At 36.3% G+C, this 15,275-nt stretch overlaps 1 non-coding gene across 1 annotated transcript; it reads right to left on the bottom strand.

Moving 5' to 3' along the window:
* Window positions 1-11,815: 11,815 nt before the first annotated feature.
* Window positions 11,816-11,918, bottom strand: LOC124246225 (U6 spliceosomal RNA). Its single transcript, XR_006890433.1, has one exon. It is a non-coding gene; the product is annotated as a U6 spliceosomal RNA (small nuclear RNA).
* Window positions 11,919-15,275: the final 3,357 nt, after the last annotated feature.

Genomic DNA, 15,275 nt, shown 5'->3' with positions numbered 1-15,275 from the left:
ACTAATCTGTCTCCACCTCATCTGTTCTCTCCAAAACTCAGCATGACGCAGCTTCTGTCTTTCTTACTCCCTTAAAACTACTCTTAGTACAGTTACTTATGATTACTGGATTCTGAACCAAAAATGAGCACTTTTTACTTCTTAATTTACTTGAACAAATGCAGATTTTGGCCTGCATGACTACTCCCTGCTCCTGGAAATTCTCTCATCAGTTGATTTTCATGACTCTGCTCTCTTCTTTTTCTCCTTCCACCTCTCTGCACGCTCCGCTTTAGGCTCCTTTACCCTGCCCAGGAATGTGGGCATTCCTCAGTCAACCACCAAACATTGAGGAATATCTTCTGGTTCAAAGGTGAATAAACAATAACAAATTAGTTATCTTCTACTTGCTGATTCCTGTTTATAGGAGCAAACCAGTATACATACGTTAACTTGGGTCAAATTAGATTAAACTGGGTCATCTCAGATGAAGCTCAATCAAATCATTACTACAGTATTAAAAGATTACAAGCAATCATCCACTCAGAAACTGGAAGCTTATCCTTAGCTCCTTTCTCTCCCTCATTGCCACATGCATAGGGACGCAACGTCCTTTTAAATCTGCCTTCCAAATATTTCTCAAATTTGTTTTTTCCTCTCCATTCCCATTCGCACTACTACTCTCTTAGATATGGCCTTCTACGTCTCTCTCCTACACTATCATATAGTGTCTTAATTAATTTACCAACCATTAATCTTTTTCTCTATAAACCGTATTCTCTACTCTTGATCTTCGTAAAAAATATCTAAGCTTGTCCCTGAACTCTTTGATATTCTTTACTCACTCTCTACTACTTGTGGAAGAAAAAGTTCAAACTCTTGAGCAACTCATAGAATGATAGCCAGACTAACTCTTCGGCCTTATTACTTACCTTTGCTTCTCTACACTGTATACTCCAGCTCTTGATATTTCATCATATCCCCTTGTTCTGGAGTACCGTTACCCACTAGTTCACTAGGAAAATCCCATTCATCCTGTAGTCTACTAGAGTTGGCTTGCCCTGGCTCGCCTGAGCCAATTGTGTGCATTTCCTCTCAGTTATTTCACAATGGTAGTTTGAAATCAGCCACGGTAGGAGTACAACAGAAATTAGCAAGCAATACAAGTCACGTGTTTGTTTGTTTTGTCCCCACCTCTCCCTACACTGAGTTAACTGTTAAACATTTACCAGCACACCACTGTACTCATCCTTTACAGCATAGCTCAAATGTCATTTCCAGGAGGACTCCCATAATCATTCTCACTGCCTTTCACCATCAGAATTAATTAGCCTCTATTTTGGATATTTCTGAAACCTTTATCTAATGCCTATATTATACATATTGCACTAAAAGACAATTTATTGGTTAACACGATTGCTTCTCCTACTGGTTTGTGAGTTTCTTGATGCAGAGTCTATGTTATATTCCTCTCTTTTCCCAGTGTATAGCACATTGTCGAGTACATGGTAGACCATATTTATTAGTCAACATTATTTTTTTTTAAGATTTTCTTTTTATTTTTTCCTTTTTCTCCCCAAAGCCCCCCAGTACATAGTTGTATAGTTTTAGTCGTGGGTGGTTCTAGTTGTGGCATGTGGGATGCCGCCTCAGCATGGCCTGATGAGCGGTGCCACATCCGCACCCAGGATTCAAACTGGTGAAACCCCAGGCCACCGAAGCAGAGTGTGTGAACTTAACCACTCGGCCACAGGGCCAGCCCTGGTCAACATCATTTATACTTTATTTTATCAATGCGTTATTGTACCATGATCTTTAACAGGAAAGATGTTGAGGGACTAAAAAGTGGTGAGAGGGTAGAGTGTGATTCTCTGCCTGTACCACAACAGAACAAAAGCAACAACAAAATACATGCAACAGAGGAAAGAGGTGGCAACAACAAGGATGTGGAATGCTCTGTGTGGAATAAAGGATGTTTTGGGAACTGTGGTTATGCTATATATAGTAATTTTTAAAAAATGCAACATTATATCCTGGAGATTGCTCCATAAGTGTATACTGAGATATTCTTCACTACTTTTTACAGCTGCATAGTACTCCATTGTGTGGTTTAGCATAGTTTCTTCAACTCCCACTTTGTTGACAACTATTTGAGTCATTTTCAGGCTTTTCTCTTACAAATAGTGCTATAACAAACAACCTTCACATGGAAATTCAATTACAGGAATGTCTGTACAAAAATGCAACTAACTAACTAACCAATAAGCAATAAGAGAGAATTTTGCACCTGCATTTGACCAAATGATATTCTTGCATTTGGGCAAGTATTTATCAATTGCTTGCCACTAAATAAATAATTCTTTTGTTAGGTAATTCTGTCAACCTCTGCCTAGATCGAAAGATACATTTGGAGGATCTTTCTAAACATGACCTAATATAGAATGAATATTTCTTTAAAAAGTTTAAATGAAAAACATTTTCTTAAAATACTTAAATACAAAGTTCTTCAGCTAAGATTCCATATCTTCATACAAAACACATTGAATGAGAGAAATTTAAAACAAGCTAAAACAAGCTTTAACTATACAAAGTAAAGAAAATGAGCTACTTGATGACCTAGAGATCAGGAAATACGTTCAGCTTACAGAGGTATAGCAGTTCCACCATGGAAATGGGGCAATAAGCAGGTTTCCAGTTGTGGTAGAAAACCAATCTTGTAAAACTTCATCAGTGAAAGACCTTAGAAATGCTTATGGCCCGAGTAGCTATAGAATTCTCCATACTAATTGGCTCATGCATTTGGCTGGAGGTCCTCTTCTGATATGATGGCTCCTGCCTAAGTATTGGAAGTGTCATTTTGAATATGTAAAATTAGGGAGGAGGAGGTTAGACCAAGAAGGGAGGAGTAATAAATATGTTTGTGAGCTAAGGAATTAAAAAGAAAAGCCTCGTTTAGAGGTGTTAAGAAGGGAAAGGTAAAAGATGATCTAGTATGTTTATACTTACCTGACAAATCTTTGGAAATCACTAAATTTATAGCTAAATATTTGCTTTATCAGGAATGATTCTTGTGGTTCTAATATTCTAGCTTATTACTGTTTCTGAACTTTTGGCCATTTCACTGCTTAGAACTTTTCCACTTCAAACCTTAGTCAGTCTTGTTTTGTTTTGTTTTGTTTTTGCTTTATATTAGCCCCTGCACAATCCTTGGTGGGGAAGAAAGGAAAACAATTTACTGAAAGAATGTTTTTGAATTATCAGTGTATCTTACTTTTTGATAAGAGCCAGGAAAGTTAGAAAGAGCCTAGAGGAATGAGGAGGAGCAAAAGAGAACTGAAGAAATAAGAGGAAGTTCAAAGTCAATGATGACATAAAATTGAATTAGTCAAACTGTCAGACCATGACAAAAAGAGCTATGGGGACCTTTCCTACAGTGAACATTTAAAAAAAGGTTGACACTGTGCAACGCCTCTTTCTTTCCCCAATGAACATGAAGAGCTTTGCGGCTCTTCCCGTATTAGAAATGTTACTTCTGAATCAGGTGCTCAGTAAAATGAATGTCATTTAAAGCCTCTTTGCATTTAAATATGGCATTGCTTTAATGCTCCTTCCATAATGGAATGTTTTAATATTATCTGAGTAATATGAAAACTACCTCTAAGGAAAAGATCCACGTTTAGCTGAAAATAAAATCATAAAAAATATTCTGTATTCAACTGTCCATAAAACCGCTCTCCTCCTAGTTTCCTCTCCCACAGCTACACTGATCTTGCTCTTTCTCCAATGTGCCAGCTTCATTCTTTCCTAAAGGCCTTTGCATTTACTCCTACTCCTGGGTGCAATGCCCGGTCCCAAGATCGCCCATGGCTCGCTCCTTTGCTTTATTAGGCCTTTATACAAATATCCACCTCTTCTAAGATTCCTTTTCTGACTACTCTAAGATTAGCATTTCTACCGCTCTCTATCCCCTATCATGCTTTACTTTTCTTCATAGCACATAACACTGCCTGTTATTCTAAATCTCTCTATATACCGTCCTTCCTCACTATCCTGTAGAATCCACTCAGCAGTGATTATGTCTTTTTTGTTCACTGCTGTATTTCTATCCCTCCAAACAGTGCTTGAAACATAGTAAAATAAAATTTATCATTTATGGAGTGCTTAGGAGGTGTCAGGTACTTTTCTAAATCTTTTGCATTCATTAACTCATTTAATCCCCACAACTATTATCATTTCTACTTTAGAGATATGGAAAAATGATGTAAAATGAGTTAACTTGTCCAAATTCATGTCTAGTAAGTAAAGATGTCAAGATTCATAGACAGACCACTACACTATATTGTTTCTCACTGATAGTAGATGTTCAATATTTGTCAAATCAAAACCTATTGGCTTGAAGTTGTGGAAAATAGTAAACAGAAACCTCATTAAAATGGAGTCTGGAGGCCAAAGAGGGGAATTCTCACACCCTATGTTGATAGCAGAACCCAACAGGAAGAAGAAAGTCTTTCCTCTTCTTGAGAACAGGAAGCTCAAGCAGTGAGAGACTGTCACAACTCAGCCAATGAAAAGCCACTACACTGGAACTCCCAGTCTCCTCCAATGGACGCTTTGTTTATGATATCCCTCCCAACTTCCTCCTTCCCTCTATAAGAGTTTCCACTCTGCTTGCTGCCCAGGACTTGCACGTGGTTCCCCATGATTGCAGACCCTAAATTGCGATTCTTTGCTGATCCTGAATAAACCCATTTTTGCTGGAGAAATAACTGGCTGTCGATTTGTTTAAGGTCAAAAAGTGATATACTGATATTAATATTTCAAATAGTTTCTTAACTGCCACTGGACCTCACTGTAATTCATAATTTTGTATTTGCATTCAGAGCACTGAATAAAATATAATGAAAAGTACCTGCAAGGCAGTAAATCTTTTGCCCTGCTAAAGTGAGCTCCTACTTGTTGGCAGGCATTTTCCATACATTATCTGATTTAATCCTCAAAACAACCCCATGAGGTTAGGTATTACCTGCTCTATTTTACAGCTGATGAAACTGAGGCCAAGTTCAGGTCACATAGGGTCACACAATGAGGACTATTTTTCATTGATTGTAAGATACTTTTTTAAAACAATATTTTAGTCTCTGAAATTGGGATACGTCTTTAAAATCTTTGGCTTCCAAAAGTATAATTGCCCATTTTATTCCTTTTTCTTGGTGCTACATAAAATAATGATGCATCTTGAAATGGATGGCATATTAAATATGGCATATGATAAAGGGTAAAGATAATATTCAAACTCAGACACATGCGATATTCAAATCCAAACCCCTAACCACTACGCTATACTGCTGATAGTTGTCTTGCTTGATTTCTAATTTTGTTATGACTTGTCCTTCCTTTATGGTAGGCAATAAAATTAACTACAGTAGAGCTTCAGTTTTAGAGAAATGCAGAAATATCAACCCCTCTGCCTACCTCCTCACAACTACCGTTAAGCATCTGTGGTCTCAGTGACCTGATTGGATCAACTTTTTTTTTTTTTTATGCTTTATCTCCCCAAATCCCCCCATACATAATTATATATCTTAGTTGCTGGTCTTTCTAGTTGTGGCATGTGGGACGCTGCCTCATCGTGGCCTGATCAGCGGTGCCATGTCCGCGCCCAGGATCCGAACCAGCGAAGCCCTGGGCTGCTGCAGCAGAGCGTGTGAGCTTAACCACTCCGCCCGGGGCCGGCCCCTGGATCAACTTTTGATCTTTGTGCACAGCGTTCAGTTTATGATCCAAGAGATCTCTTAGCTATATAGAGACAGACTGTTAAAGCTAACAAAAGGAAATCCACAAATCAAGCGGATTTGCTATGTTGTCACTCAGATTATCACAAGTCATTGATGATATATATAGTTACCACGTTTTAAGGACTAGTGTGTACCAGTGGGCCAGGGACTTGTTCCATGTTTTGTGGGTGGTGGTGAGGGTTAAAATTATTCAGTTTAGAAGTTATGTAGCATCTTGATTCTTTCACAGGACATTTTGAAATTCATTTAGAACTAAGATTTTTCAATTCACTTTTAATCTTGAGCAGTGAAAAGTTAGGCTGTTGAAGATAATCCTTTTTATTTCACATTCTATGAGAATAATGAAGGTGATTATGAAACTGCTCTTTCCACCTCAAAGTGCCAAGTTAAATTAGGAAAAGCAAAATATTTTTGGCTCAAAAATGGACTATCTGATCAGGTGAGTGCTCTGCAACAAGTTCTCAAAAAGATATGTGAAACCTACCAAAGTCAGTTTAAAGAATGATGCCTTGGTATTTCACAGACGCGCTGTGGGATTTGGAAATTAATATCTGCCTGAAACAAAAGGAGCTAATATGGTAAAATAGGAGAGAAAGTTATGATTCTCTATTCATCCCCAACCAAGATAACTGGAGCTTTAATTTCTTGAGCAAAATCGGCATTCTAATGCTGCTGACCTTTCTTTTAGGGAGAAAATTAATTTAGCTACATCAAAGCCCCATTTAAATCTTGAATCTGTCAACTTTGAGCTTTTAAAGAATAACTAATCTTTTTTTAACTAAAATTTATCTTCACTTTTTCAAGACTGATCATCTCAGTTAATGGCATGCATTTATACAATTAGCCTTTGGGTAATAAACTGCAGAATATTTTCATTAGCCTTATTTTGCAAAAAGTGGTCAATTAAAGTTTCTGTTAGGAGTGATAGTATAATTGGAGGTTGGCATTGTCAAAAGGAATACATTGATGTTCTACATGTAAATATAAAGCATCATTAGGACAGATTATTTTAAAAATACTGAAAAATAGTATTTAAAATTGGCCAGTAAAAATGGTTTTTCATAGAGTAAAGTAGATGGTAGATAGTATTACAAAATCACCAGTGCTCTGTATCCTAACCAGTGGTGTGCTGGCAAATGATTGACAACTGTCTCTTTGGCGGGGTAGGGCAAAATCCTGATTGTAGTGTTTGCCGATTTCCACCATGTAAATACTCTTAACATGGACAATTTCAGAATATCAGTATGACATCAATTGGCTTGCAAAATTCCTGAAAATTTAAAAGTCGTCTCAAGCCAGCACCAGCTGCCTGCAGCACACCACTTGTCCTAACCCGAGCACAACCTGGTCTTTGATTCATCTGGGTTTTTATAATTGTTTAATTTAATGCTGAGGCTGCCGAACAACAGTTGCGCTTATTCTCCATAGTTTGCACTTGGATTTATAATCTGAAAACATCTAGATAAAGAGTGATCAATTAATTTTAAATCACCAGCTACTCAGCTAATATTCTGTGTTGTAAGGGGATGTCCTGTGCATTGTAGGATATTTATCAGCATCCCTGGCTTCTGTTACTCAAAGCCAGTAGCATCCTCCAGATATGACAATTAAAATTTCTCCAGACATTGCCAGATGTCCCCTGGGAGGCTATTGCTCCTGTTTTCCTATTTTCTGTGTGCATATATATAAATGCATAATATTTGTGAATTATAGGGAATGTCTTAACTTAAGGAAGGCTTGAAGATTGTTTATATGACACAGAACGGTTGCAAGGAAACTAAAGAATATAGTTAATCATCTGGATGTTTCCAAATACCCAGATGTGTATCATCAAATAGGCAAAACATCTGTGAGTCAGACTGAATTTTTCCAGCTTTCATCTGGAAGTTTATCATTCTGTAAATACAAGCTTCATATCTTGTTGGTCTAACGATTATGTCTATATGATGAATAACACTAGTTCAGAAATCTGTTGATCTGGTGTTTTGGGCTGTCTAACTATCTGATTTGGATCACAGCCCAGATGCTCTGACTCAGTGTGCAGTTTGAGATGACACATAAGAAAAAGAAAAAGAATGTATTGATTTATTAGCCACGTTTTGATGCTATAGCTCAAGATCACTGCTCTTCCCCATTCTGTACCTTTCATCTTTCATTATTTGGCACAGGTGGAGCTTTAAAATATAGGACAGACTGCATTAATTTAACAATGGAAGTCTAAAAGTTGTAAATCTTAGACATTATACTATTTTTCTTTTCTTTTCTTTTTTTTGGTGTAGCAAGTTTATCTCACTCTTTGCCACTGGGTTACACGTTTGCCAAAGCAGAAACTTCCTTCACTGGACATTTCCATTCTGGATATCTTCACTAAAGCTTATGCTTAAGCTGGGGAAATAAAATTTACATATGGCTCCCCATAAGAGCTGCACTTTCATAGTGTCTTACTGGAGGCCCTTCCCTAATACCTTGTGTGTCTACATGGAGAAATCTTCCAAATCCACACAGTGAATAAATAAGCATTTAACACCCACCTTGGCCACTATAGAAGGATCAACATCTATTTGCCTTTCTTGTTTCTGTAGTGGTGGTGGTGGTTAGGAGAGTTGCTACTATTTTGGGGGAAGGGAATGGAAATAAACACATTTATTTATTTTTTACTCTTACCTCACATGAAAGAACATTTTCTCTGACAGAGGAAATTTCAATTCAAAATTAAGTTTATTTCCTCACAGGATTGTCAAGTGGCTTGACATTATTTTAATCTATGACATTTATTGACATCAGCAATAGATTGTGATCTGGACAAAAAAAGTGCTTCCTAACATATTCATTTAGTAAGCATATTTATTTTTTGATCATCAATGATCTTAGCACAACCAAGGGAACTTGGATTTTGAGGAGGAAAGATCCTATGGTAATATAGGAAGAAATAAATAAATAATATAGTTTAAAAACACAGACCTGCTTTCTTAATGTGAATATTAGATTTAATTTCAATAGCATATCTTTCCTTCCACAAAGAAAAAAAAAGAGTTAATGATAGAATCATAATTTGCAACCCTAATCGATACATTTTTTCTTTTGAAATTAAATTAAGGAATCCAATGTATCTTTTAGAATAAAGCCCAATCTATTGTATGCTTATCTTTACTTTGGGATTTTTGATATTTTCCTATTGGTTCTTTCACTGAACTTGGCAGAGCACCAAATTAATTACAATCTGTATTGTGGGCTCTTTTCTATTTTATCTATTTTTGGGGCATCCTATTTTATTCTTTTCCATGGGAGATTGAAGTTTTTTCACTTCGGAAGACTATTACAGCTTTTATATTTGGCTTGATACTTCACAATGACTCGCTGTATATACCATATGAAATGCATGGCCGGAAATTTAATGAGTAAAAGACAGAAATGTCGAGCTTAATTTTAAATGTTGATGTCTGGCAAACTTTGCAAGATTTTTATGGTTCACTAGGTTCTAGGGAAACATGAATTTATGATTTAATCTCTTTTGCATTTTAGATGCCTCTACAATAAACTTGGTAGACAAGTAATTGCTACCTATTGACATGGATATAATGCACATTTGAGTCGCAGTTATAGAACAATACATACATAAAATAAAATTAACAGCTAAATACTGTATCACTGAGTCCAATATAAATATGCATGCTAGAAGAGATTTCCTTTTGGCATGGATATTTCTAACTTTTATGATCAACCACAGGAACAAATAAGCATACTAATTTTTCAGATGTATAATTAATCTAGTAATACTAGTTGGAAGAAAATGAGTAATTCTCCCCCAAAAATATTCTATGGATCTAAAAACGATGCAATTAATATATTCTCAATCAGTATTTTCAGATAAGCTCATTGTTATAGTCTCTGAAAGCAAAAGAAAATTGAGTATTTACTAGTCAAGGTTAAATTCGACCTTTTAGTAATGGTGCAGGAGGAAGAAATTTATTCACAGCCCTAACAAACTTTTGCTATTATTTTAAGTAGCAACTTCCACTGGCTTAACATTAAAATTTAAATATGAATTACGAATTATAGTTGCAGCAGAAGTTTTGACAATTATACATAATTACACCTTGAAAAGAGGGAGTTTGCTTTTAATCATCCTTTAGAGGGAATAAGCAGGGTGCCGTTTTATAAATGTTTGATTTACCTATCCAAAAGAATGTACTTTGAAGAGACTAGCGATCAGTTGCTGTCAGCAGTCTGTCCATAAAAAAAAGAACTCTTTCACCAGGTGGTGCCTCTTCTCTCCTTGTACAAATAGGTAGAGGATTCTTCCAGTCCCCTTTTTTCAACATACGTTTCTTAATCACCCCCCTATACCAAACACTGCAGTAGGCACTGGAGAACTTTTTCCTTTTTCCATTCTTTCCCCATGTTAGGTCCCACAGAGCATGACATAAACGTGCTATTCACTGTTTACCACTTCACTACAAATTAAAATGGTTCATTTGCATTCATAATGTGTTATTTGGGAGAATTATAGCCAAGTATACATGAAGTGAACACATGACATTATATATCATTACGTGGTGTTAGGCTTTTATTACTGTCCTTGCTGTTTTTGAAACAATGCCTGAAGAAAGAGTGAAAGCAAAATGACTAGCCTACATTCCTAGCCTTACACAAAAGTTCTCTAAGGCAGACAAGATTTGTATTGGTTTTGTCTTCCCTTCTGACATCATCCATAGTGCAGATTTTCTACTTAGTTGAAGAAATCTCCTGAACCTATTTTTTGTGGCAGTGCCTCAAGGTAACTCATCTAATTTAGCCAAAGGAGTTCCCTGATTATCCTTTGAGTTAAGGGAACATTCTTAGGCGGGGTTTGGAGACACTTGAATGAAGATCCAGAGTTAAACAGAGATTGTAAACAGGAAGTAATATCAGGACCAAAAAAAGTCAGGCAGGTTCTCTAGCCAAAGTTGGGTGTGCTGAAAGTCAGAATCAAAGGATAGCTTCCGATTTTGGGTTATTACAAATAGTGCTGCTGTGAACATCCTCATGTGCGTCTTTTGGTGAGTATATGTCAGCATTCCGGGTGGTATATATCTGGGAGTAGAATTACTATATCACAGAGTAGGTATATGTTCAGTTTTAGTAAACGCTTTCCAAAGTGCACCAATTTACACTCCTACAGCAATGTATGAAAGTTCTAGTTGCTCCAACACTTTCAAACAGTTACCTGGTATTATCTGTCTTTTTCATTTTAGCCATTCTCATGGGTGTATGGTGGTATCACACTGTGATTTTGATTTAGATAACCTGAAGGACAAATGAAATAGGGAAAGTTTTCATGTGTTTTTTTCCCCTTGGATGTCCCACTTGTGAATATTTATTCAAGTATTTTGTTCATTTTTATTTTTTTGTCTGCTCTTTCTTTATAGATTTTTAGGAGTTTTTGCTAATATTGTATATTTGTGTTATATATCATTTTTTCAATAAAATTTTCATTTTAAAATAATTTAAATTAGAAAAATTGAGAAGATAGTCATTATACCTCCTTAGACTCCTTTTGAGTATAACAGTTTCTCACACTTTTCTTGTTTTTGATGAACTTGACAATTCTGAGGAGTACTGGTCAGGTATTTACAGAATGCCCCTCGAGTGGGGTTTGGGGATGCCTTCTTCTTATTATGTAATGCCAATTTATTTCTCCAGTAATGTTTCGAGCCATAAAATCTTTTTTGTCTCATAATAGTGTAGCCATACCAATTTTCTTTTGATTATTGCTTACAAGGTATGTCTTTTACCGTCTTTTTTTATTTTCAAACATCTGTGTCCTTATAAGTGCCCTTCAATTTCTACTTAAAGAACATATACTTTTTAATCCACTCTGACAATTGTAGTCTTTTAGTTAGATTATCAGTTGCATTTAAAGTGATTATTGATATATGTGGCTTCTATCTACCATCTTATTATTAGTTTTATATTTATCCCAACTATTTCATCTTCCTTTTTCTCTGCATTCTTGTCTTCTTTTATACTAGTCAAATACATTCTCTTATTCCTTTTCTTCTCAAAATATGAAACATTTCATGAATTTTCATGTCATCTTTGAGTACAGACCTTGTTAATCTTCTCTGTATCATATTAACTTTAGTATGTGTACTGCTAGAGTGAAAATGGCATTTTTTAAACTAGAAGTTTTGATTTAGTGTAACTTTGTGATTTAAAAAAGTGGACATTATTTTGGACAATACACTACGTAAAGCAAAATCCACAACAGTTCACTTTCATGTAAGATGTTTTTTCCCCTAAGTAGCCAAACCACAATAACAGATTGTATCGTAGATACTCAAAAAAAGTTATGATGTCTTTATCACTATATTTGTAAACAACCTAGTGGGTGCCCATGTGATTAAAATAATACATGTATAATTATTTAAGTGATGCAAATTATAAAAAAATATTAAGAATTGTGAAGGTTCTGGGATTTTCCATACTTGTATACTAACCAGTTATCTTGCTATTTCATGGATACTGGCAGAAAACAAAAGACTACTGGGTCAGAGTCAAAGGACTTTATTATTTACAGCACAGTAGCCAGCATGATCTTCACGCTTCTGTCAGTTGCCTTTGCCCCAAGTCCCATGGGGGTGACATGGAGTGGTCCTATGTGAATTCTGCACATGTACTGGATTGTATAACAGCTGAAGAACACTGAGCTCAGGGAACCAGAATCTTTTACAATGGTCTGTAAACAAACCTGCCTGAACTTTGCCCTAGGAGATATTATCTTTAGTACACTGGAGAATAAACAAACCTGCTCTTTGCCCCGAAGGGAGTCAGCATCTTTATCTTCCAAAGCCAGCTGCTATATAAATATATTTGAAAATATGGGAGAGAGCAAAAGCTGATAGTGCCTCTGCTCAGAAGACACGCAGAGACATTGGAGACTCATGGAGAATTGTTTCCCACATAAATTCGTGCGGTAAGAGATGAATTTAAAAATGCAATCCTCAGTGTTAAAAATCACCATTCTTATTCCACTCTATTATGCTGTTTCACAATATTGATCTAGGGTCATAAATGACAAAAAGTGGAAGATCAGATTACTTGAATGGAAAGTATTGTCTCATCAAAAGATTCATGGATGGTAAGAGATTAATAATTCTTGTTTTAGAAAGCTAAACCACTCAGGCGAGTTGGCCATCTGTTTCTATTCCAGAAAGCTATCTGGAGAATATTTCTGATCTTTCCTTGGTAGCCTGCAGTTGTAGATTATTTGCAAAAATAGTTGAAGTCATTCTCCTCACTGGATCCATGCCCCTTTGCAATGTGACTTTGCAACTCCCTCGTTTAAGAGGAGGAGTTTATTTCCTCATCCCTTGAATCTTGGTTATTAGACTTTAAGCAGCAGAATGTGGCTGAAATGATGTTGTGACTGTTCTGAGCCGAGGTCTTGAGAGGTCTTGTACACTGCTGCTCTCTCTTAGAACCCTGTTTAGGTACCCGGTGAACAGTTCAGACTAGCCATCTCAATGATGACAGGGATGTGGCCTAGTTGCCAATGTTTCCTTCGCTGACAGCAAGCTAAATTTAAGAAGTAAAACTACCTAGCTGACCTACAGCTCACTACAATACATTAGTTAGCCCAGTCAAGACAGGAAGAACTGTCTAGTTTGAGTTCAGACAAAATCGTTGATTCATAAATCATGAGCTAAATAAATAGTTATTGTTCTAAACCACCAACTTTTGGGGTGGTTTAATATTCAGGAGGAGCTAATTGCTACATTATATAAAATATTAGTTTACTACCCCCCAAATTCATTCATTCACCGACTCTTTCAACTAATATGAATAAACACTTGTATGTGCCAGCAGTGGAAAAAACAAAAGCAATATTTCTATATTTCTGAGATTAGTGGAGAGAGACAGAAAATAAGCAACATATAATTAAAATATATAATATTCTAGGTGGTAATAAGTGCAAAGGGAAAAAGTAAAGTTTTTTTTTTAATTGTGGTAACATTGGTTTATTAGCATCATGTAAATTTCAGGTGTACATCCTTATATATTTTGATTCCTGTGTAGATTACATTGTGTTCACCACCCAAAGACTAATTACCATCCATCACCACACACATGTGCTTAATCACTCCTTTCCTCCTCCTCCCTCCCCCCTTCCCCTCTGGTAACCACCAATCCAATCTCTGTTGCTATGTGTTTGTTTGTTGTTATTCTTATCTTCTACTTATGAGTGAGATCGTACAGTATTTGACTTTCTCCCTCTGACTTAGTTCACTTAGCATTATACCCTCAAGGTCCATCCATGTTGTCACAGATGGCCGGATTTCATAATTTCTTACAGCTGAGTAGTATTCCATTGTGTAGGTATACCACATCTTCTTTATCCATTCGTCCTTTGATGGGCACCTAGGTTGCTTCCACGTCTTGGCTATTGTGAATAATTGTGAATAATGCTGTGATGAACATAGGGGTGCATGTACCTTTACACATTCATGCTTTCATGTTGTTTGGATAAATATCCAGCAGTGGAATAGCTGGATCATATGGTAGAGCTACTAATTTTGGGGGGAGTCTCCATACTGTTTTCCATAGTGGCTGCACCAGTTTACGCTCCCACCAGCAGTGTATGAGGGTTCCCTTCTCTCCACATCTGCTCCAACACTTATTGATTCCTATCTTGTTAATTATAGCCATTCTTACCAGAGTGAGGTGATATCTCATTTAGTTTTGATTTGCATTTCCCTGATAATGATGTTGAACGTCTTTTCATGTACCTGTTGGCCATCTGTACATTTCTTTGGAGAAGTGTCTGTTCAGATGTTTTGCCCATTTTTTAATTGGGTTGTTAGTTTTTTTGTTGTTGAGATGTATGAGTTCTTTGTATATTTTGGATATTAACCCCTTATCAGATATATGGTTCGCAAATATCTTCTTCCAATTGTTAGGTTGTCTTGTTGATGGTTTCCTTTGCTGCGTAGAAGCTTTTTAGTTTGATGTAATCCCATTTGTTTATTTTTTTCTATTATTTCCCTTGCCTGGTCAGACATGGTACTTGAAAATATGCTGTTAAGACTAATGTCAAAGAGCATGCTGCCTATGTTTTCTTTTAGAAGTTTCACAGTAAAGTTTATAATTACATATCAGGTGGTCAGAGAAGGCCTCACTGAGAAGTTGACTGTTGAATATAGATATGGATGAAGTATTGGAGTAAATTATGTGGATATTTGGATGGATAGTTTCCCAGGTAGAGATAATAATAAGTGCAAAGCCATTAGGCAGATCCATACCTGGAGCACATTTTTGGGAACACTTGGAGTTGAGTGAGCAATGGGGAAAGTAGTAGGAGACGATGTCAGATAGCTAACAGGGGACTAGATCCTGTATCAATTTACTTTGACTTTTACTTGGAGTACTATTAGAAGCCTTTGAAAATGTTTTTTAGTTTTTCCCTCTTTCACTGGAAGATTCTGAAGAAGGGCCATGATATGAGTTGGATTCAGTTTTGAC

The sequence above is a fragment of the Equus quagga genome, chromosome 10 (genome assembly GCF_021613505.1).
Source record: "Equus quagga isolate Etosha38 chromosome 10, UCLA_HA_Equagga_1.0, whole genome shotgun sequence".
NCBI classification, from domain to species: domain Eukaryota; kingdom Metazoa; phylum Chordata; class Mammalia; order Perissodactyla; family Equidae; genus Equus; species Equus quagga.
The sequence above is the reverse complement of the archived record's forward strand: the minus strand, read 5'-3'. Positions and strand labels throughout refer to the sequence as shown.